The sequence below is a fragment of the Canis lupus genome, chromosome 16 (genome assembly GCF_003254725.2).
Source record: "Canis lupus dingo isolate Sandy chromosome 16, ASM325472v2, whole genome shotgun sequence".
Lineage (NCBI taxonomy): Eukaryota > Metazoa > Chordata > Mammalia > Carnivora > Canidae > Canis > Canis lupus.
In genome coordinates, this window is record NC_064258.1 from 31,982,777 (window position 1) to 32,007,215 (window position 24,439).

Here is a 24,439-nt window from a genome sequence, read left to right on the forward strand (position 1 = left end):
AGGTCATCAACTCAGGGTCCTGAGATCGAGCCCCACATTGGGATTCCTGCTCATCAGGGGGTCTGCTTCTCCTTCTCCCTCTGCCACTCCCCACCACTCATTCTCTCTCTCTCAAATAAATAAAATCTTAAAAAAAAAAAAATGAATGTGGCCTAGCAGTCAGCGGGGTGGGAGGGTTTTACCTTACTTGGTCCCTTCCTGAACACTTACTTATAGTATAACCTTGGACAAATGACTTAACCTTACCAAGCCTCAGTGTTACATTCATAAAATGGTAATAACACTACTTACCCCACAGGGTTTTGGTGTAGATTAAATGAGAAATTACATATAGCATGCCTTTGGCATAGTATCTGACACACTGTAAAAAATGAGATATATTATTGTCATTAACATTATTTTATTAAGAAAGGAGGCTGGTATCCAGCTGCCTCTGCACAGAATGCCAATAAATGAGTGGTTGCGCGACCAAGAAATATGAATTGGCAGGTGCACACAATGTTCAGAGTGAGTTTGCTGGCAGTGAGTTAGAAAGTGAAGTTTATCTTCTCACTATTAAGTTCATTTAAAAATGAACCAGGGGCACCTGGGTAGCTCAGTTGGTTAAGTGTCCATCTCTTGATTTCAGCTCAGGTCATGATCTTGAGGTCGTAAGATGGAACCCCACATCCAGTGCAGACGCTGGGCGTGGAGCCTACCTAAGATTCTCTCTCCTTCTCCTCCCTCTTCCTTTATCCCTCCCCAATCCCTGCAAGTGTTCTCTCTCTCTCTCTCTTTCAAAAAAGAAATATATATGTATACTTATGCACATTTTTTGGTGACATGGTGGCAAGTGGGATCCCAATAACCAAAACCTTTCTCTGGTGGCCCTACCTATGATGGGTGGGGGTGGCAGGTGGCAGAGGGATGGGCTCCACAAGCAACCGCAGCAGCACTGTGCAGTAACCACAGCCTCTCATTCCCTGACCTTCCATCCTTCTTTGATTCTCTTCAGGTGGGCCAAATGCCACTACTCATTACAGTAAATGTCTCAAGATCCTTTTAAGAAATGCTCACAAAATGATCCTCCAGGATTTACTTCTGATGGCCAAATTAGGGGGTTGGAAGCTTGAATGAAGAAACTAAAAGGCCCCGAGGCCAGAGAACTAGAGAATCAGAGAAGCCACAATGCCGAGTTGTGGGACAGTTGCCTGCCTGCGCCTCCTCTACATGGTCTGGGCCGTTGGAGAGAAGCCTGCAGGAAGCTACCAGGCTGCCTAGCTCCCAGGCCCCACACTGCCACCAAGATGCTGGTTGGCTGAGGGCATCATGTCCTCTCATCTTTAAAAATAAAAACATTTTTGGGGTCACTGTTTTTCAAATGAGACACCTACTTCAGAATCACCTGGAGAGTTTGTTTGAAAATGCAAAATATGGGGCTCACTTGAAACCACTGGAGTTCAAGAAGCTGGATTGCAGGAATCTGTATTTGTCATTTTCCCTTCACAGTCAAGTTTGAGACTCGCTAGCCTGTGAGGGAGCTCTGAGACACACCACCGCTGGTTGTAACACCTCTACCCACTTGGAGGCAGACTCTAACAAGCTTTGTTTCTCTTCTCGGCCATGTGCAATCTAGGAGAGGCAGATATAACGGTGAGCCTAGCAGCAAACATAGGTAACGCCCAATCTTTTCTCCATGTTCTTCTCTCCCAGCCAGGACTTCCGTGTGGGTCACAAAAGCTGGCTGGCTCTGGCAGCCACTGTTCCTACGTAACTCAAGTCCAGCTCCTACTGAACATGGACCACATGCGCATGCTCACACACATGCACAAAGCAAAGGTTTATGGAGTGCTCATCTCGTGGCAGTCTCTCACAGGTATTCCTTAATTAACCATCACCACAACCCTGTGAGGCACATACTACCTTGTCTCCATTTTAATCATGACAACACTGCAGCACGAGGTTCAGTAATGCCCTCATGATCACCCAGCTGCAAAGGGGAGAAGCCAGGATTCCAACGCAGACAATAAGATGTCAGAGTGAGTGCTTTTATGCTCCCATCCATAACTTAATCTCCGCTGGTGGGATTTTAGGCATCCATTTTATGAGAGAGTCTTAAAGGATCACAAATCCCTACACTTCATCTGTGAAATAAGGAGAATTGGATGCACAGATTTTAGCTGTTCTTTTCAACCTTAAAAGTCAATTAAACTGAACAAAGTTTGGTGACCCCCATTACCCAGGCCAATGGATCTCCATGTGGAGTAAGCAATCTGGAAATGTACAGGATTATTTTAGGTTGTCACAATGACTGGGGGCCAGCAGCATGAATGGTGTGCAGCTGCTAAATGGTCTGCAGCTCTCAAGCCAGGTTTGCCTGAAGAATCGCTCTCCTGGGGCACCTGAGTGGCTCAGACCATTTAAGCGTCAAGCATCTGCCTTCAAGCTCAGGTCCTGATCTCAGGGTCATGGGATCATGGGATGGAGCCCACCTGGGGCTCCCTGCTCCGTGGGAAGTCTGCTTCTCCCTCTCCTCCTGCTCTCGCCCTCCCTACTTCCCCCCACTGCTCATGCTCTCTCTCTCTCTCTCTCTCTGTCTCTAATAAATAATCTTTTTTAAAAATTTCAAAAAAAAGGACTCGCCCTCATGCAGTGACAGCATCCACAGAGGAACTCCCACAGGCAATGGAGGTATGGTGTCCGGTTAAGGAGTTCTTTTTTTTTTTTTTTTTAAGATTTTATTTATTTATTCATGAGAGACACAGAGAGAGAGAGAGAGAAAGGCAGAGACACAAGCAAAGGGAGAAGCAGGCTCCATGCAGGGAACCTGATGTGGGACTCGATCCCGGGTCTCCAGGCAGGACCACACCCGGGGCTGAAGGCCACACTAAACCATTGAGCCACCTGGACTGCCCAGTTATAGAGTTCTAATCGTGCTCCCCCAAGACAGGGAGGATACTGAACAATCAGAGTCTCCTCCAGCCCTCTCTTACAGAGGAGTTTCAGCAAGTCAGACCATTCTTGTTACAAGATTCTATTTTTTGAGAACTTTGGCGATTTCAGACAAGGTTATCTCTATCAGGAAAAAAAAATCATACTGGCATTTGGGTGTCATCCCATCATCTACCTGAATTATACTGAATGTCTTTTTGTCAATGATGTACGTGGATAACTGGAGCATGAAAGATTGCACCAGCATAAACAAAGGCAGGATAAAAAATATGCTCCTTCTTTGAGCCTGCACCCAGTAATGGTTATATTAATCACCATTATCATTATAGCTACCCTCCCCGGTATCATCAGAATCAATTCAGCAACTGTTTCTCATGGTGACGTCTCCTTATTACAACACGGTATTAATTGTATCTGAGTTGATTTTCTGCTCCTACTGCTGAACAGCTGTGTGGGAGTAAATATCCTTCAGTGAAACACCAGCTCAGGCTGCCAGGACTCAGGAAATTGATCCAGATGTGAGCAGGATGGGGGGGGGGGGGGCAGCTGTGGAATAGAATACCCAGTGTCTGTGCTAAATTTAGTAATCAGTGCAGCCAATAAAGAGTTAACAGCTTGAGTTTTGCTTTTTATTCGTTTAATCTAGGTCAGAAACATTCATCCTGAGGAACCTTGTCTAGTGCCTTCTTTATAAAAAAGGAGAAAGTACAACCATCAAGAGAATAACCACATGGATTCCCTAACCATCTGATTAAAACTATAACTATCCCAAATTTCTATTGTGGTTATTGGGAAACAAAGCCATCTCAGCACTTTGATTTTTTTTTTTAAGTACATTTCCACACACTTTAGTTTGTGACTTCTGCAAATTAGAGCTCTCACACTTTTTTCCCTAGATAGACTGAGCCAATTACACACCAGAGCAACAGTAATTTTGTTGCCTCCCCTTGGAGTCTCTAACTGGCCAGCAAAAGCACCAGAAGACCTGTTGATTTGTATCTCTCTTGTTGCTTCTTATCAGCTCCATTGCCTCTGGACATCACAAACTGTGTTTATTTTACTTTATTTTGTTTTAAGGATCTGGCAATGAGCTAAGACTCAGATTACTTAGCTGCCCCCCTCTTAACTGCTTATTTCTCCATGTGAGGTTGCCTGGACCACCATTTCTTCATCTTTTAAAAATGGCAGCAATACAGGGAGCCCAGGTGGTTCAGTCTATCAAGCGCCTGACTCTTGCTTTAGGCTCAGGTCATGATCTCAGGGTCCTGGGATAGAGCCCCCCTCCTTGCTCAGCAGCGAGTCTGCTTAAAGATTCTCTCCCTCTGCACCTCCCCCAACTTGTGATCTTTCCCTCTCTCTCTAAAATAAATAAGTCTTTTAAAAATTAAAAAAAAAAATTTAATGGCAGCAATTCCACTTCTAGAATATCTATCTGAAGAAAATGAAAACACTAATCCAGAAAGAGATATGCACCCTTATGTTCATTGTAGCATCATTTACAATAGCCAAGGTATAGAAACAAATGTCCATTGATAGGATAAAGATACGCTGTGTGTTTTTGCATTCCATATATATATATATATATGGACTACTCAGCAATAAAAAAAAAAAAAGAAAATCTTGCCATTTAGAACCTGGATGGATCTTGAGTGTATGATGCTAAGTGAATAAGTCAGACAGAGAAAGACAAATACCCCATGATTTCACTTCTAAGTGAAATCTAAAACACAAAACAAAACAAAACAAAACCCAGATTCATAGATACAGGAAAGAGTGGTGGTTGCCTGAGGAAAGGGGTACTGGGGGGAGGGGGTCAAGAGGGTGTAGGCATAATGGGTGAAGGTGCTCTAAAGGTATAAACATCCAGCTACAAAATAAGTCATGGGGATGTAATGTACAGCACGGGGAATATAATCAATAATATTGTATTAACTTTGAATGAGAACAAATGGTAACCAGACTTGTAGTAATCAATTTACAATGTATACAAATGTCAAATCACTAGGCTATATACATAAAATTAATTTAATATCATATGTCAATTGTTTTTATTCAATAAAAAAATTGTTAATTCTAATTTTAAAAAAGAAGAAGAATAGCTGGTCTTTGCTCACTAGATGAGCAGCAATAAGGCAGGCAGGAAATACCATAGGGCTAAGCTCAGTGTGATAAGCCCACTGGAGTCTTCTGAGAAGGTGTGGAAAAGCTTCTGGAGGTCATCTGCAGTGCATGACAGGAGCCTTACCATGTTTCTTTCAACCCTACTATCCTCCTTCTAAGAAAATGTCCTAGGAAAGGCTGTAATGATGGGCTCACAAGTCTTTACATACAAATGCAGTTTGTTTCAATATTTACAATGAAAATTTGCAACAAATTTAAATATCAGCAATATAAGATTAGTTAAGAAAATTATAAAATATTATATAGCCATTAAATTATGGTTTTCAAAAATTTGGTAATGCCTTTGGAAAAACTCAAACAACTAGGTTTAAAACAAAAGTTTAGAAATCATTCTTTTTTCCAAAATTTGGCACAGCCACACATATAGATAATCATAGTGATGTGTGTGCATGTGTATGTATAACATGTATATTGGTATAAAAGGAGGGAAGGAGAGGAGGAAATTGAGAGAGAAATACACCAAAAATATTAAAATTGATTATCACTTGATGGGCTCTTCTGTGATTTATGTTCTTTATGTTTTCAATTTTCCTAATTTTCTAAAATTACTTTTATAATCAAGAAAAACAAATACTTTAAAGCTAAGTTTGTGTGAAACTATTTTTTCTTAAGATTTTATTTATTTATTTGAGAGAGGAATAGTGCACACATGATCCAGGGGAGGGGCAGAGGGACAAGTAGACTCCCCACTGAGCATGGAGCCTGACACAGGGCTCAATCCTAGGACCCTGAGATCATGATCTGAGCTGAAGTCAGACGCTTAACCAGCTGAATCACCCAGGCCCTCCTGTGTGAAGCTATTAAAATTATATTTTAAAATAGTTTCAAGATGTGGGAAAATGTCTATACAAAAACTCAAGGTCAATTCTTGTTTCATTGAGTGATGTACATTTAAGTCTCCTCTATGCCTTTTCATGGAGGATAAATTCTTATGGTTGCAACTCTATCGAAAGTCATGAATGAAAAAAGTAAATACCTCAAAATATTAACATTGGTTATTTCTGAATGACAGGATTGGGGTGATCTTAACTTCTTAATTTTTTTAAATTAAAACACACAAACAAAAATATGTTTTCAAGAGTTAAAAAATCGGAAGCCCTATTATTGGCAAAAATGTGCATTTTTAAAATTTGATATTTTAGATATTAAAAATATTTTTAAAGACTTTTGTGTACCCAGTTATACAAATTCCCTTTTCATAGATTATATATATACATATATATGTGTATATGTATTCTAATATATGGAATGAAGGGACTTTCTGAACCAAGTACCATGTGCCAAACAAAATATCTCAGAACCCCAGAGAATAACCAGCACAACCATTGCCCCAAATACCCACCTTGCAATCCAGCCTGGACGTGAAGCCACCACGCCCATCAATGCCAGTGAAGCTGTGAGCTGCTGCTCCTTACTACATCAATACCTAGAGAGACTGGTTGAAGCTGACAAGTAAGAAGTGGAGTATTCAAAGGTTTCCTCTCAAGATCCGGCATCAACTATTCCCAAGCCTGTTTCTAGTAGCCTCTTAACATTGCCTCATGTCAATGGTGTGGAAAATCAAGCTGTTATTAATTAAACATATAATTCCAAATGAGACAAACATTACTTCTGGGCCTTGAGAAATGTTACAGAATAGAACAATCATTTTAAGAAACATATTTTTTAAAAACAACTGAATCCTGGGGACATATGAGTCATTGCCCACACTCTGTAGAATGTACCTGTCCTTGCAATCTATAATCCAAGACTGCACATGCATACATTTGTACCTAAATTGTAAGTTTTAGACAAATGGGTATAAATTATTCATATTTGTCCAATATGTATTTTTGGAAGGAGAAGGAAATGACAAATTCTATTAAAATTGAAGTTGAATTTTAACTGTAATAAACATTTTTGAGATTTTTTTTTAACCTGTACAATGATATAGGGAGTTTGTTTTTTTTTTTTAGTCTTTGGGTTTGTGCCTCTGTCTTGCCTGTAACAAAGGACTTGGACCCTCTCAATCCCTAGCTCCTCACCCCAGTTCAGGCTGGCTCCTGTGGTCTTGGGTCTCGCTCTTTCTGAGCACAAAGACAACTGATCACTCCATATGTGACTGGAGGAGCTGTCTACCCAAAGCATATGTATTTAATCAACTTTAATACCCCTGCAGTCCGGAGGAAATGAAATGCCTGGGACTGGGAATAATTATCATTTCCATTACATTAGCAAGGTTTGCTGGAGTGCCAGAGGGGCAGGCCCCTCTCCATCACTCTGCTAACACTGCCTGGCAGCTTAGGGGAGGGCAGGCGTGGACTGCCCAGTCAGTAACTGAAACACATGCGCCTCAAACCTCTTCCCTTTCCTGCTCTCAGTTGTCCTCCTTCAGTTTTCTCTTCTACCTTGAGGTCACAGAACCTACTATGATTAATGAAGAACGTGGCTGATCTTTCATATTTTCTTCAATGTGTCCTTAATATTACTCTTCATTAAAAGAGGGAAATCAAATCTGTGGCCTTTAGAGTGAAATATTAGTAGGCATATAGGCAGCCCAAATAAGAAAATTCCAGAGAGCATCTAGAATCTCACGAGATGGGCCAGCAGCAGCTGAGCCAGGCTGGGGTCCCCAACTCCACAGCACCTCTCAGATGGGGAATCCTGGGTACCCTGGCTCCCACACTGTTCTCTCCAAGGGAAATATCTGGAGGGGTACCTGAAAGCAGCAGAGAAGACACAGAGGACCTATCTTTTCCGAGCTCTCTTGCAAACCACGCAAACTGCCTGAGTCATTTGACTTCTCTGAGTTTGATCTTCTCTTCTGTAAAGTGAGAAGAAAATATCTACCCTTCCTACTCTTGGCATTGCCACGAGGATCAAAGGAGATGATATTTGTGAATGGTCTTTGTACAGCATAAAAAGTACAGGATAATAACTAAGAGATGGCTTAAAGGAGTATTGAACTTGCCTCCCTCCAAATTTATATATGAATTTATATATGAATATAATTGGATATCCAATTATATTCATACATATATATGTATATACATATATGTACATGTATATGTATATACATACATATATATCCATTGTGGCAGGGTGGGGGAAAATACATCCTCTCTTACACTGCAGAAATAAGGATAAACGTATAAATTTTTCAAATGCCTGATGTATATCAAAAAGCATTTAAAGTGTGCGTACCCTTTGGCCCAAAAAAATCCAATACATTGCTTTTATTTATTTTTCAGTCATAGCATGTTAGATTGACAATGTAAATTGGTAGCACATAAAAGGATTACTGTGGTTGAAGTCTTTTTTGTCCTTCAACCTTAATAACATGACCCAACTCAATACTCTTTTTTTAAAGATTTTATTTATTTATTCATGAGAGAGAGAGGCAGAGACATAGGCAGAGAGAGAAGCAAGTTCCCTGAGGAGAGCCTGATGCAGAACTCGATCCTGGAACCCTGGGATCATGATCTAAGCCAAAGGCAGACACTTAACCATTGAGCCACGCAGGTGCCCCCCAACTCAATACCTGTTAGAGTAATTCTAGTATTGAGAATGTTGTCAGTGACATCTGCGTTCCAGTAATTTCACATAAAAACAAAATATATTACATAACTTAAAATTTATGGCTTTTCATTCTTAAAAATGATAACACATCAACATATGCCTATTGTGTGTATATATGTATATAAAAAGCTCAGAAAATGTAGTCGCAGGAAGTAAAAGAGGTTGGACATAGGAGACAAAAGGAGAGCTTTCTTTTCATCTGAAAAGCTGTAGCTTTGAACTTGCTTTACAATGTATATATTTGCTTTTGTAAATAAGAAGCCACTTTTTAGACTATAACATAAATCAGTATACAATTGATTATCCACATAGCACTAATCATAACTGCTGCAAGAACACAGAAGGGAAAGCCAACAAGAGTATGAGCTAGAAGAGTGGGTATGACTTACTAGTGACAGAGGAAGTCCAAAGGAACAGTAGGAGAGAGAGAGAGAGAGAGATGATAGATAAGAACCGATATTGCTGAAGAAAAATTTCTGTCAGGGAAGTCATGGACAACGACATTTGATAAGACAGAGGCAGAAGGAAAAAACTTAAATTTAACCCTATCAGCAAAAAATGGCCCATTGGCCATTGTTGAGTTTGTATGTTCAATTTTCAAATATGGGTAATTAAGATGTAGTTATATCTATTCAGATATTAAAGTAAGATTGCAGGTCTGTAGAGACTTATGAGTAATGAACAGAAAGGACTACCTGAGCCATTTGAGCTGCTCTCAGAATCCTCTGACATTGGTTTCTTCCTTGATCGAGACTTTGCTCCATCTATAGAAAGTATGTTTTGTTTACATCTCAAGTTTCCACTTTGGTGGTTTCTAGTACTTGCGTGAAAACCTAGAGCACCCCTCATAGTGTTTCCTAGCTCGGGCTCCACACCCCAACTGGTTGCCTCGGGAATTCTAAAAGTCTTCCTGATCCTAGAACTAAGACACTAAAACCAGTGTTGGCTAGTGGTTCCCAAACCTGGCTGAACATCCGAAGCATCTGGGTAGATTTTTTAAGTGCACATCCCCATATGGATCCAGACTCACTAATCAGAGTGTAAGGATGAGGCCCAGAAATCCCTAATCTCCCAGATGATTGCCATGTAGCCAGTCTGGCTTATCCGGAGCGTCCAAACCCAGGGACCTGTAAGTTAGCTGATTTCTGCCCAACCATTCTGTCACTGTCCCACGGGCCCTCCTCTCTTTCCCAGGGACACCATCCCAGCTGCAGTGTCGTCCCCATCAGCTCTAAGGCCCCCTCGGTGCGGTGGCACCTCAGACAGGACTGTATCACTTTAGGTATCAGTAAAAAGAGGGAAAATGAGGCACCACAGAGTGTCAGTTATTCAACAAACAGAACAACTGCCATGATCCTTGGCACTCTGTCGGTGAAGAAGGAACAGCAACACAAGGTTTCAGGAAGCTTCAAGCAAACCACGAGTTAAAATTTGAAAATGTGTAGCCCATCCCTGAGGCACTTTGCAATTTCTGCTCAGTGCCCCTCAGGAATTCGAGAGTTGCCCGGCAGCAGGTCTGTTGTCAAGCGCAATCATTACACGGGTCAAAAGGTAAAGGAAGGCTCACTGCTTGTCCTAGACCAGCGCCTTACTGTCACCTTTCCAACAAATATTGTTACTTGTCATTCTTTGAACAAATACATTTTAACAAATGTATTTCTAAACGAAGCAAGAAAGCCTTCTCAAAATATTTATATTTCACTTTTCTGTGATGCTATGAAGAAATGACAGTCTCAGATGAAGTTCATGACTGATCTCCTGAAGGCTGGCTCTCCTTCGTCATGCTCTGCTTGGTCATCATGGGCGTTTTAAATTTTTTTTAATATTTTATTTATTTATTTGACAGAGAGAGAGTACACGCATAAAAGGGGAAGGGCAGGTGCAGAGGGAGAAGCAGACTCCTCGCTGAGCAGGGAGCCCGATGTGGGGCTCAGTCCCAGGACCCTGAGATCATAACCTGAGCTAAACTGAACTGAGTCACCCAGGCGCTCCCAGGTTTTTTAAAAATTGTGCTAGTATCTTGAAATTCCACATAAAAATTTAGATTTCTGGCATTTTCCTGAGAAGTCAGGAGACTGAAGTCCCTGGGCTCACACTTGAAGGCCACAGTCATCTAAGATGAAGAGGATTTTCTCTGGCAGATGTGACCTGAGCTCCCCAATCTGCCACATTTCCTGTATAGCCTGGGACAAGGCCTGTCAACTTCCCGGTCCCCAGGGCATCTGAGTCTGCCTCCTGTGCTCAGCAATGGGACCTCTGTAGAAATCAATACACAAGATGATCCGGAACATATTCTGAGAGAAACAAATATAACAGTATCATGACCTAGGAAAGATTTAGAGCAAAGAAGAAACCAAAGTCAGCAAAATTATAGCAGGGACCAAATGTCATGAGACCAGTAGTCTCAAGTTCTACGCCCTTATCTCCACTCTGCTGCCCAGCCAAGAGAGACTCCAGCCACATCACTGAATGTCTCTGAGTCCTCACTTGTGACTACCTTCCCAAAGGAAGGAAGCAAACTGACATCCTAGCATCTCGTGGCTCTAAGACTATGGTCAGCAAACTGCGACCCACAGGTCAGATCTAACCAGCTGCCTGTCTCTGCATGGCCCACTTGGCTAAGAATGTTTTTTGCAGGTTTCCTTGGTCGGGGGGGGAAAGAAAACATCAAAAGAAAAATAATGTTTCATGGTACAGGAAAAGTAGATGAAATCCTAATTTCAGCAGCCATAAATGAAGTTGTATTGAAACACTGCCACATTCGTTCATTTACATACTGTCTAAGGCTGCTTTCAGGGTACAACCAGCAGACATGCAGAGTTGGAACAGAGCCTGTGACCCACCTAGCCTAAAATATTTACTTTGTGGCTCTTTACAGGAGAAGTTTGCTGGCCCTGGTCTAAGGCATCAATCTAAGCTGTTCCACTAATATACAAAACTCCCCCAGAGAGTCCCTCACTTGTATTTATATAAAGCTTTCTTTCTAAAAGAATGTGAATTTTCTGGGTGATTATTTCAATAGCAGGGTGTTTTAAATATGACCAAAGTATTTGCATAGGCCTTTTTTCCATGGGAATATCAATAATAGCAGCTATTGCCTATTGAATACACACTAAGTTCCAGGCATTTCACAGGTGTTACCTCATGAATGTCCTCTGCAAACCCTTGAGGTAGCTTTCATCATCCCCTTCCCTTTTTAAGCTAAATAAACCAGGGGGGCCTGGATAAGCTCAATTGGTGAAGTGTCTGCCTTCACCTCAGGTCATGATCTCAGGATCCTGGGATTGAGGCCATGTTGGACTCCCTGTTCAGCAGGGAGTCTGCTTCTCTCTCTTTCTCCCTCTACTACTCCCCCTGCTTGCCAACCCTCTCTCTTTCTCTCTCTCAAATAAATAAAATCTTTATAATATATATATGGTAAGTAAACCAAAGCTTAGGAAATTTAAATAATATTCCCAAGGTCAAACAGTTAACAAATGGCCAAGTTCATTATAAGTCCACAGCTGAGTTCATTACAAATGCCACTGCTTACACAGCAAATGCCCATCCCCAAGGACATGAGGCCCAAAGAAAAATTGGGAAGAACTCTGATGCAACCTATTCTTTTTTCATAATCTCATCCCACCCCTCATTCCAAAAACCCTACCTATATAGTACATTGCCTTGACTGACTTTCCCCTTAAATCTCATCTTTTTCATCAAAAAGCATTGCCATAAAAGCTGAGGATATTCAATGTCCTTCGATATGACGATAGGATGCTTGGTCCTCATGAAACCAAAACCCCATCCACTACTGATATGTTCAGCCAGTGGAGGTTCACCATTCCACACTGACATGGCTTTGAAATCATCTTCTTTACTGCATTCTCAGTGGCCGTTCACTTTCATCCTGGCAATATTTTTTTTTAACTTTTTTTAATTGAAGCACATGTTCAGAATAGAGGGACACTCATCAAGCTTACACCCTGAAGCAAAAATAAACCACAAGTAAAAAAAAGGGTGAAGTAACAAGAGAGTAGAGACCTGGCAGTGGCGAAGATGGGCTGACAGGAGTAAAAAGACATGAGAACAGGCATCCCGTGGACTAGGAAAGCAGAGAGATGGATGGTTGGATGGATGGATGGATGATGGAAGAAGGAAAAGAAAAAATAAATAAATAAAAAATAAATAAAAAATAAAAAAATAAAAAAAAAGAAGAAGGAAAAGAAGAAGGATGGCCAGTGGAAGAGACATGAAGAAGAAAGAGTATGAGAAGTATGAGAAAACAAAAGGAGAAGAAGTCAGAGTCTGTCATTTTTCCCAAAGGAGAAAGAAAACATCCAACCACCCTATTTCCCTAATCCTTTTCCCACCTGGATCCATCTGCAACAGTTTCAATTTGAATCCAAATAATGTCTGAGATTTGGGATTCACTAGTAAACTAGCTCTGATTCCCTAATCCCAACACCGGATGTTTAGGGGTGTTGGGATTTAGAGTTAATTAATTCAGCCACCTGTAACACTCGTTCAGATGTTGCTACCTTTTCATCTTCGTGCAAACTTATTTGCAGATGCTGAGCAAATACTTTCCCCACCCCTTCCTTCCACAGCCCTGAAGAGCTCCCTCTCAGCCTTCCTAGGCAGACTCTTGAGCTCCATGCTCCTTTATTTCCAAGTGCAGACCTTGAACTTCATGTAGAGAGAATTTATAGTTGTCTATATTCTTTAGGCTTGTTTACGTGTGACCTCTTTATTATGCTGGCTGCTTGTCCATCTTGCTATGGAAAAAGGAGAGAAAAACCTATAGTAAGTAAAGGATGCAATTGAAGTCTCTCAAGCAGAAGTGCTCATTCCTTTGTGAGATAAAGCAGATTTTCGCAAAGGGAATTGGGGGCCAGCCTGATGACACTCCCTCAGCTTGCCTTCACACAGATGTAGAAGCCTGTTAGTCAACAAAGTGACCCCACTGGGTATCTCCTCAGATTTTTGCTGTCATATCCAAGTAGAGTATTTATAGATATTCACCCTGCAAACAGTGATCATAGCCATCAGAAAGTTTAAAACTACTAAATTTCTTACACAGAGTATTAACTGAAAGCTTTAAGAGACACAATATTTAGAGGAGCCTGAGTGGCTCAGTTGGTTAAGCACCCAACTCTTGATTTCAGCTCAGGTATGATCTCAGGGCTGTAAAGTCAAGCCCCATGTCTGGCTCTGCACTGACCAAGGAGTCTGCTTAAGATTCTCTCTTCCTCTCCCTCTCCCCCTCCCTCACTTCTTTCCCCTTTTCTGGAAAAAAAAAGAGGCACAATATAGAGAGAGGTTTGTCTGAAGGACATCGATTAAGATCATTCCCCCAATATTTGCTGAGCACATGCTAGGACCTGCTCTGCCCAAGCTAACACATGGGGGTCTTTGTGAGCCAAGCAAGACATCAATCAAGTGCTCTACTGTTTTGATCCCATTTAGTAGTTCCCTTCCCCCACCCCAGAACCCTTCTGGTACATGTTCCCTACCTAGTTCATAGAGAATTGAGAATAAAGAAACCTGTGGAAGAATTAGAATTAAAACTTTCATCCCTGACTCCAAGCCCATTGTTCTTGCACTATATCACATTCCTCCCACCTTTAGAAAGAAAATAATTTCTTCCAAGGACACAGATTCCCTCTACTTTGTAAGGTAGATGTTAGTCTGACCAACAAGCAGTTTAAGAATCTCAAGAAATCTCCTTCCATCTTTGAAAAACAAGGCTGTAAGGTAAACAATCTAATCAAACATAGAATTTGTAATATCCGTTGGAAGTTGAAGGACATTAAAATTGGTGGCTTCTAATAAGCAAGCCGGACTGTTATCTGCATGGCAAAGGATCTCTTGGGAGAAGGGAAAAGCTTGGTCAAGCACAATTATCTTGTATAACAGTGAAAAAATTTTAACCGCTCCAATATGTTGATGGTGAGATTTAATCTTAGTGTAAAGATACCTTTATCAACCGTTGGGATTCATCATGCACACAAAGCAATTTAGACATGCATGGTTCTTGCCTTTAAGGATCTTTCTAAAATGGAATTCCTCTCCATGGATACTCATTTGTATTGGTGGAATTTCTTGCTAAGAAAACAAAATGTCTTTCAAAATCCCAGGTTGTTACCAACTTGTCATATTGGAAAGATAATACAATTTCAGCTGAATATTCCCACTCCAGTCAAAAGTTAATGAGATAATGAGCTCAGTTTAATTTCCTGGTAAGGACACCCTTTTCACATCACGAAGTCCCCAGACGATTCTGGATTTCTCACTGCCTTCATTCCTGGTGCCCTTCCTTTACAAAGAAACAATAATAGATGCAAGTTCCAATTTTTAGCACACCCTGCCCCAATCTTAATTTCATCTTAGTCTATATTTTATCCACCTATCTGGTCCCACTGTCCATCCCCTTCATTAAAGAGAGAGAGCAAGCGCACAGATGCACAAGAGTGAGCCTGCAATGGAGAAGACATTGCACTAGGGAGGAAGAACACATACCTGGTAAGAGCCTGTTCTTAGAGCATGCAGCCTAGTGTAATAACTGACTGATCCACCCTAAGTATTTTGTGCTGAGAGAAGAGGTGTGACCTTGTGGGACCAACATGGAGGAGCATTTAATCCAGCTTGGAGGAATCAGAAAAGTCTTCCTAGAGGAGATATTTTGAACTGAACCTTCAAGGATAAATAAGAATACCCAAGGTGAAGAAAAGAAGATACAAGTGCTCCCAAAATTCTCTTAAAAATTTTTATTTTTAAGTAACCTCCACACCCACATAGGGCTGGAACTCACAACCCCAAGATCAAAAGCCACTGCTCTTCCAGCTGAGCCAGCCAGGCGCCCCTCTCCCTAAATTCTTGACATGTACCAGAGACTTAGGATGTATGACAGAAAAGTAAAAGAGGATGAGTATATTGTGACCTGATGAGGGACTTAAATCTTATGTGAAGACGTTGTGCTTTATCCTGTGGGCTAAAGACAAGGTTATCGTGGATTTTTCAGCGAGGGAACGACAGCTTCAAATTTGTATTTGAGAAAGAAAACCAGCAGTCATGGTTAAAGTAGAAGTCAGCGAAACTTGTCAAGGGAAATTTCAAAGACAGACTAGGAGGGGAAGCAGGACATTGGGAGCGGGCAGGGGAGAGCAGGGTGTGGTGACATTCTCCTCCTTCCTAGTATCACCAGCAGATCTCCAGCCAGCACCCTTTAAACCCTGAACTGTTTCTCATCCCTCATGCACACTTTAGCTGAGCTAAAAACAAGGATCCCTGCATTTGTTTGAATCTCTTTTTTTTATGTTTTGAAAATGAAGATGGGCAGATAATAATATCTCATCAGCTCAATTCCCAAAACACCAGCTGCTGGTCTCTTTCTAAGTGATCTGGAACCAACCACAGAGAGCGTGGTTGACTGTGTTTGCTGCTGATTAAGGCTAAGTCCAGGTTCCATGGGCTGCCAGAGCCAGCTGGGATGCTCTTTACCTTCCAGCAGCTACTCCACTCTATCTTCATTTGCACTGAGGGTAGAGACTCACACCTTTCATCAGAATAATGAGCAAAGACATTCACAATAAGGAAATTGGATTCTTTTGTGTGATGGCGTCTCTTCCTAATCCCTCCATCCCTACCAGTTCTTCATTCTGGCTCTCTATCGTCAGACGGTGCTCAGTGACATGAATACCTTCACCCCCCCCCCAATATCTCCCAATTCAGATTTGGAATTAATTTTCTGAACTTGGTACTGCAGTCTTTGGGATATTTTAGGGCAGGGGCCTCCAAGCAATATAATAGAATTTATTGACAGAGCTCAGTGTTTCCAAGTTGACTCTCTGCCCTATGGTTCTTGAGGGATTTCTCTGGAGATGTAAGCATGGCTTGATAAAAATGACTCTTGCTCTGTGCTCTTATCTTACACCCCAGGATCTTAACTAGTTTTTTTTGTCATGGCTTTCTTGAGCTATGACTTGCATTCCATAAAATTCATTTTTTAAAAGTATACAATTCAGTAGTCACTGTATTCACAGGGCCATGCAACCATCATCACCACTTAATTTTAGAACATTTCACCACCCCACCAAGAAAGCCCATCTCCTAAGTTATTCTCCATCTCTCCCTTCTTCCAGTCCCTGGCAACCACTAACCTACTCCCTGTCTCTTTGTACTTACCTAGTCTGAACATTCCACATAAATGGCAATTATATATGGCCATAAATTGTCAGTCCATCCATGTTATAGCATATATTGGCATTCCATTCCCTTTTATCAATAAACAATATTCCATTTTATGAATATGTCAAACATATTCGCTTGACAGACATTTGGATTGTTTCCATTTTTTGGCTATTATGTATAATGTGCTATGAACAGCTGTGTAAAAATTTTTGTGTGGACGTATATTTTCATTTGCCTTTGATATATACCTACAAGTAGAATTGCTGGTTCCTATGGTAACTCTGTGTTTAACATTTTGAGGAACTGACAAATCTTAAAGTGGCTGCACCATTGTACATCCTCACTAGCAGTAAATGAGGGTTCCAATTTTCTGCACTCCTTCATCAACACTTGTTATTATCTGTCATCTTTATTCTAGCCATGTCACTGGGTGTGAAGTCATATCTCATTGTAGGTTTGATTCATGTTTCTCTAATGACTAATGATGTTGAGCATCTTTTTAAATGCTTATTGGCCATTTGTATATCTTTTCTGGAGAAATGTCTATTCAAATCCTTTGCCCACTTTTTTTCATTGAAGCATAGTTGACGCACAATGTTACATTAGTTTCAGGTGTGCAATACAGCAATTGGACAACTCTATACCTTAAGCTGTGCTCACCACAAGTGTAATTACCATCTGTCACCATACAATGCTATTACAATACCATTGACTGTGTCCCTTATGCTGTGCCTTTTACTCCCATGACCTATTCATTCTATAACTGGAGGCCTGTATCTCCCACTCCCCTTCACCCATTATGCCTATCCCCACCTCTTCCCTATGGCAACTATCAGACTATTCTCTGTATTTATGGGTCTGTTTCTGCTTTTTTTTTTAAAGTTTGATTTTTTGTTCATTTGTTTTGTTTTTTAGATTTCACATGTGAGTGAAATCATATGGTATTTGTCTTTCTCTGTCTGACTTATTTCACTTAGTGTTATACCCTCCAGGTCCAATCATGTTGTCACAAATGGCAAGGTCTCATTCTTTTTTATGGCTGAGAAATATTCCAGTGTATATATATACATATATATATATATACACACACACACCACATTGTCTTTATCCATTCATCTATTGATAGACGATTAGATTGTTTCCATATCTTGGCTATTGTAAATAGTGCTGCAATAAACAGGGGCACATGTATCTTTTCAGATTAGTATTCTCATTTTCTTTGGATAAATACCCAGTAGTGGAATTACTAGATCACACAGTATTTCTATTTTTAATTTTTATTGTTGTTTAGAGAGCATGAAAGTGGGAGGGTGGGGCCAGAGGGAGAGTGAGAGAGATTATCTTAAGCAGGCTCCACACTTAGCACAGAGCCAAGTCACAGGGCTCAATCTCAAGAACCTGAGATCATAACCTGAGCTGAAACCAAGAGTCAGACTACTAACTGAGCCACCCAGGTGCCCCTCTTTTTTTTAATTTTTTGATGAATATCCATACTGTTTTCCTCCTTTGCCCATTCTTTAACTGGGTTATTTGGGTTTTATTGTTGGGTAGTAAGAACTCTTTAAATGTTCTAGATACAAAGTCCTTATCAGCTATATGATTTGCAAATATTTCTTCCCATTCCATGAACTGATTTTTAATTTAATTTTTATGTTTTTTACAATTTCTTGATTTCATTTGCAGCACAGAAGTTTTTAATTCTATGACGATCAGTTTATCTATTTTCATTGTTGTTGCTTGTGCTTTCGGTACTGTATCTGAGAAACCATTACCTAAGCCAAGGTTACAAAGATTTCCTATTGTATTTTCTTCTAAGAGTTTTATAGCTTTAGATTCCTTTGGAGTTACTTTTTGTATATGGTGTGAGATGGGGGCCAGGATCTTAAAATTAATATATAAATTATTTTCCTTTCTCCCTTCCCTGTGACCCCAATACACAAATACACTTACACACATGTATTCTCTCTCTCTCTCTCTTCAACCTTGCCTAAAAGCAACATCACTCCATTGAAATGCAAGCTCCAATTCTGCAAAACTAGAGCATTCTGGACCTGTTTTCTCAGCTATAATATAAGAATAAACATAGTGTAGGATTGCCAGAAGATAAAATACAAAGGCCTTTTCTCTCATCTTCATCAAAAACTTCACTGCAGGGATCGCTGGGTGGCTCAGTGGTTTGGCACCTGCCCTCCACCCAGGGCGTGATCCTGGAGTTCCAGGATCGAGTCCTGGTCAGGCTTCCCGCATAAAGCCTGCTTTTCCTCTATCTGTGTCTCTGCCTCTGTGTGTGTGTGTGTGTGTGTGTGTGTGTGTCTGTCTGTCTGTCTCTCATGAATAAATAAGTAAAATCTTAAAAAAAAAAAAAAAAAAGACCTTTAAAAACTTCACTGTAGTTCCTCCTAAGAGAAACTTTGAGAGACTATAGTCCTAAGCTAGCAGTTGTCAAACTTGGCTGCACATCACACTCAGCTGGCAAGCTTGTTAATATACAGATTGCTGATCTCTACCTACTAGTTTCTTAGTCAGTAGATTTGGGGTGGGGCTTGAGAATCAGCATTCTTCTATTGATGTCCCAGGTGATGCTGATGCTATGGGTTCAGGGACCACAGCGACTTTTGGAAATCATTAGGAATATTAAATGAATGGTAGAGAAGAGATCACTCCAGAACAGGAGAAGAGCAAACTCCCAGGACTAGAAGGACTTTCCTATAGTGAACTCTAAGGGCCAGTAGAAAGAATACTAAAAATCATCATGTGAATTCAAATCATATGTTTTATGTCTTTTCTGATGAAGGGCACCAGGAGATAAACTAGGAAAATCATATTTCACATATCCCCAGAAAATATATAAATCATAATGAATCTTTATTTTGTCTTTGAAAGTAGCAGTATAGTTCTGATAAAATTATTCTCTAAATATTTAAGGCAAAATTGGAAAACTTGACCTAAACCAATTTCATCCTTGCCTCCTCCCTTTGGATACCCTGGCCCAGGTGAGAGTCTGCACATCATTGAGCCCAATGCTGATTAACCCACACCTTACAGTAATTATCCAATATAGGGTCTCCCTTTTTCCTTACTTGATCTAACCTGTACTTGCCCAAATCTCCTCTTTGAAATCTTATCTCACCTCTAAGACCCTGTCATTACTCCTACTTCTGACTTTGCAGCATTCGTTCTTAATCTCCTTGTTGTGTAAAACATTTCCACTTCTTGTGGATCTCGACTTGCCTCATCCCTCCAGCTCCAAGGATCCCATGTCTCCTCAGTGTAGAATTCTTTCAATTGTAATAGTAAGATGTTCACAAGACGTTTTTAAAAAACTGCCTAATCATATGTGTGACATGATGTTGTATTATAAAATAAGTATATATAATGATGCCTGGGTGGTTAAGCATCCAACTCTTGATTTTGGCTCAAGTCATGATCTCAGGGTGGTGAGATCAAGCCTCACATGAGGCCCCATGCTGGACATGGCCTCTACTTAAGATTCTCTATCTCCCTCTCCCTCTGTCTCCTTCTCTCTCTCTCTCTCTCTCTCTCTCTCAAATAAATAAATAAATAAATAAATAAATCTATCTAAAAATTACATGTCAAAAATTTGGGGTATTGTCACTTAGGATGATTTTATATATGGGAGTGTTTTTGCACTTCCTTTTTTTTAGTTGTATAATTAAGATAATTAAATACCTTAATGAGTACCTAATATCAAAGCAACTGACAATCCAGATGAAAATGGCAAAGGACTTTAATAATTCTCTGAAAACACAAGTGGCCCTTAAACATATGGAAATAAGCTCACTTCATTTATCCTAAGAAAGCTGAAAAAAAATCCAAAAATTTGACAACATATCCTAATAGCAAAAGTTTTAGAGAAACATACATTTTAATACCATGCTAGAGGGAATATAAATTTGTTCAACCACTGTGGAGGGCAACTGGCAAGAACCATCAAAATAACAAATGCATTTATCCTTTGACTCAGCAACCTCATTTCTGGAAATTGCTCTTGGATACATTTGCATACGTACTGAATGGTTTGTGTACAATTTTTTTCCAGAATTGTCTATAATAACAGCAAGTTGGAATGACCTAGGGGTCCTTCAATGGGGGGGGCTGTTTAAGTAATTTGTGGCACATTTGTATAATAGAATATTATTCAGTGTAATGTAGAATGAAGAAGCTCTCTGTACATTATTATGGAAAGAACTCCAAAATACATTGTTGTGTGGCAAAAATAAGGTCCAGAAGACTATATACTTGTATAAAATGTCAAACGCTGGGTGAATAAAAAGAGATGTTAACATTTGCAGAGGATGGGAACTAAGTAACAGGGGCATTAATAGAGTACAGGTTGTTCAACATGCACTTTTTACGTTGCTTTGATTTATGCTCCATCTGCATGTGCTACTCAATCACGTATATACATGTATATGTGTGTGTGTGTGTGTGTGTGTGTGTGTGTGTGTGTGTGTGTATATGTGAGAGAGGAATTGGCTTACTTGATTATGGAGGCTAAGACCCACGATCTCCCATCCCCAAGCTGGAGACCCAGGAAAGCCAGTGGTATAAATTCCAGCCTGAATCCAAAGACTCAAGAACCAGGAGAACAGATGGTGTAAATCTCAGGCCAAAGGATCAGAAACCTGATGTCTCAGATCATTCAGTCAAGCAGAGTGAATGCTCCCTTCCTCCCTTTTTGTTCTATTCAGGCCTTCAATGGATTGAACACCTACTCACACTGGGGAGAGCAATCATCTTAACTGATTCAAAGGCTAATCTCATCCAAAAATAACCCTCACATATACCCCCAGAAATGATGGTTCATCTGGGCTCCCCATGTCCCAGTCTAGTTGGCATATAAAATTAACGATCACAAGTACTGACTTGTACACATCATTATCTGTCTCAATTCTTGTGTTCTGTAAAGCAAAAGAAAACTCCATGTATTTTAGTGTGTGAGGGGTGGTGTATGAGAATGTATGATTAATAAAGTTAATGGTATAGGTAAAATTCTTGAACTTATTTAAAATAAAAATATTATATTACATGATGGTGAATAATAAAAAATATTATTTGTATATAATTTAGAAAATATAGACAAACAAAAAGGAAACAGTCTCTCCCACAATCTTTAGTAATTTGGTTATTTTATATTCTTATAATCTCTCTAAAATACCTATTTATCTTTAAAAATAGAAATATGATTATACTATAATATTGTTTGTAACCTGATCTTTTTGTCGAATGATTTTTTTAATTTAAATTCAATTTGCCAACATATAGTATAATACTCACTGCTCATCTCATCACATGCCCTTCTTAATGCCTGTCACCTAGTTACCCCCTTATTCCACCCTCCTCCCATTCTGCAACCCTTTGTTTGTTCCAGAATGTAGATGTTTATAAACATTGACATAGTAAAAATAGAAGTCAGGAGTGGGGAGGGGAGGGGAGGGGAGGGGAGGGGAAGGGAAGGGAAGGGGAGGGTTGTTCAAGGTGCTAATTCCTCCATTTTTATAGCAAGGCATCCCTCAATATTGTCAAAACCAGAAGCACAGAGCTATAAAACACACACAAGGATTTCCATTTCTTAATTTTTTTCCATAGTCTTTTCTCATAACCTTAAAAAGATCTTTTAAAAACTAGAAACTCTGGAGGTAGAGAAACATTTATGTGAGTTCGGCACTTCCTATAAATCTACTTGTTTCTTTTTTTCTGTTGGCTTGATATAAAACTGAAGTTAATATATTGTGCCAAAAGCAACTTACTGATCTGATTCTACTTGATGATCTTATTCCTTTCTCTCTATCTACATGTACAGTGCATATGAACAGAAAGATGAATTCAATGCTACTATTAAAAACGTCTAGGTAGTGGAATTGTGGTGCAAGAACTTTTATTTGCTTCTATGCCTCTATAATTTGGCAGAAAATCTTCATCAAAAGTACAGCGTGTAGATATACTCAAACAATTTGATTCTTTCATCATGAGTCAACTTAACTTAGAGCATTTGCTAGTGTTTACCTAGGAAGAAGGGAAGTCTTGAGTTATGCCATTTCCTCATTGAAGAATCTTCTTTTTATTGCAGTGAATTTGAGATAGTCAGCCTTCTTCCTGGCACAATGCCTATTAACTGATAGGTACAGAGTAACTAGTCTCTCAAAAGAGAGAGGACACCAGGAGAGGTGCCTTATTCCATATGGTTTCAAGATTTAAAACAGTCTCTCGATGAGCACTGAGTGTTATATTGTATGTTGGCAAATTTAATATAATTTTTTAAAATCATAACTAATAAAATAAAATACCTCTTGGTATGGACGACCTCATGGAATTTGATGGCTGATTATATTATGAATTGGAAATCAGCTTAAAAGATCAGGAATAAGAAAAAATAAGCACTGGAACCTAGTTGTGTTACTGGACCTGGTATGACAATTATTCTTTTATTTTTCTACTTATAAGAATTCCAGTTCTTAAGCTAACAACAAAGATGGCTGCCTTCTTTTTAAAATCTCCAAAAGAGAGAAAACTTTCCATCAGTTTCTTGACAAACCATGGCCAAATTTCTAAATTCTGAAAATCAGGAATTCTGATGAGATGAGCATTTTCTCCTCTTCATTAGCAATTTCCTTAACCATTTTTGTAAAAGCTTTCTCTTCTATATATCCAAACACCCAGCACAGTAAGTAGCATCCGCCAGTGAATGAATATTTAGCAAGCTCACTTATTAACTTATCAATCTGTAGGAGCCTGAAAGAGCAAATATGGTGTGTGCCTATTCTTTCCAAATTTACTTAATACTTATCAGGTGTTGGAATTCCAAAATAGGAGCCAAAACAGAGCCAATTGAATTTAACAATTGGCTCAAACACCTCAAAGTGTTTGTTTGTAAACCACTCATTCAAGTCACTGACTTAATTGACTTAAGCATTGCTACTTACATTTCTTAACCATTCAATACTCCCATGTGAAATCAAGACTCTCTGTCCCTAATCTCCTAGGAGAGCACATGGAAAAATATTGAGTATGGATTGAAAAATTTTGTAAATGGCTTATGTGTTTGATAAATACAGGGTCTGAATAATTAATCATTAAATACCACAGAATCATCACAATAGAAATAACCCTAGGTTCTAATTTCCCCACTACCCATAATTCTTCTGTTAGCCAAATGGCTTCGTTTTTCTGACTCTGCATTTTCACATTTCATATTTCACACAAATAAGCCCTTTATGTGCTTTCTAACTCTAAATTATAAATTCTGATCCAACTAAACCAGGCAAGTAAAGCGTATTTCTGGTGGGGAGGCAGCCTGTCCTAGTGACATCACTATGACAGTAGGCCCAGGGAGACACCAGTCAATGCCACCATTGCTTAGTGGACTTGTCAAGGAGGAACAGCAGGACACTGAGCACTTTCAACAGTTACAAATGTCACAGCAGGAAACCACATAGAATGTGAAGCATGTCAATGAAATGAAGAGCCCAGATTAATACTTGTGGTTCACATTAGCACTCAAAACAAATACTTTCCTGTAAAACAGTCACCTCAGAGCTGGAAGGCTGCTCTCTATTTATTCATCTGAAAAGGACTC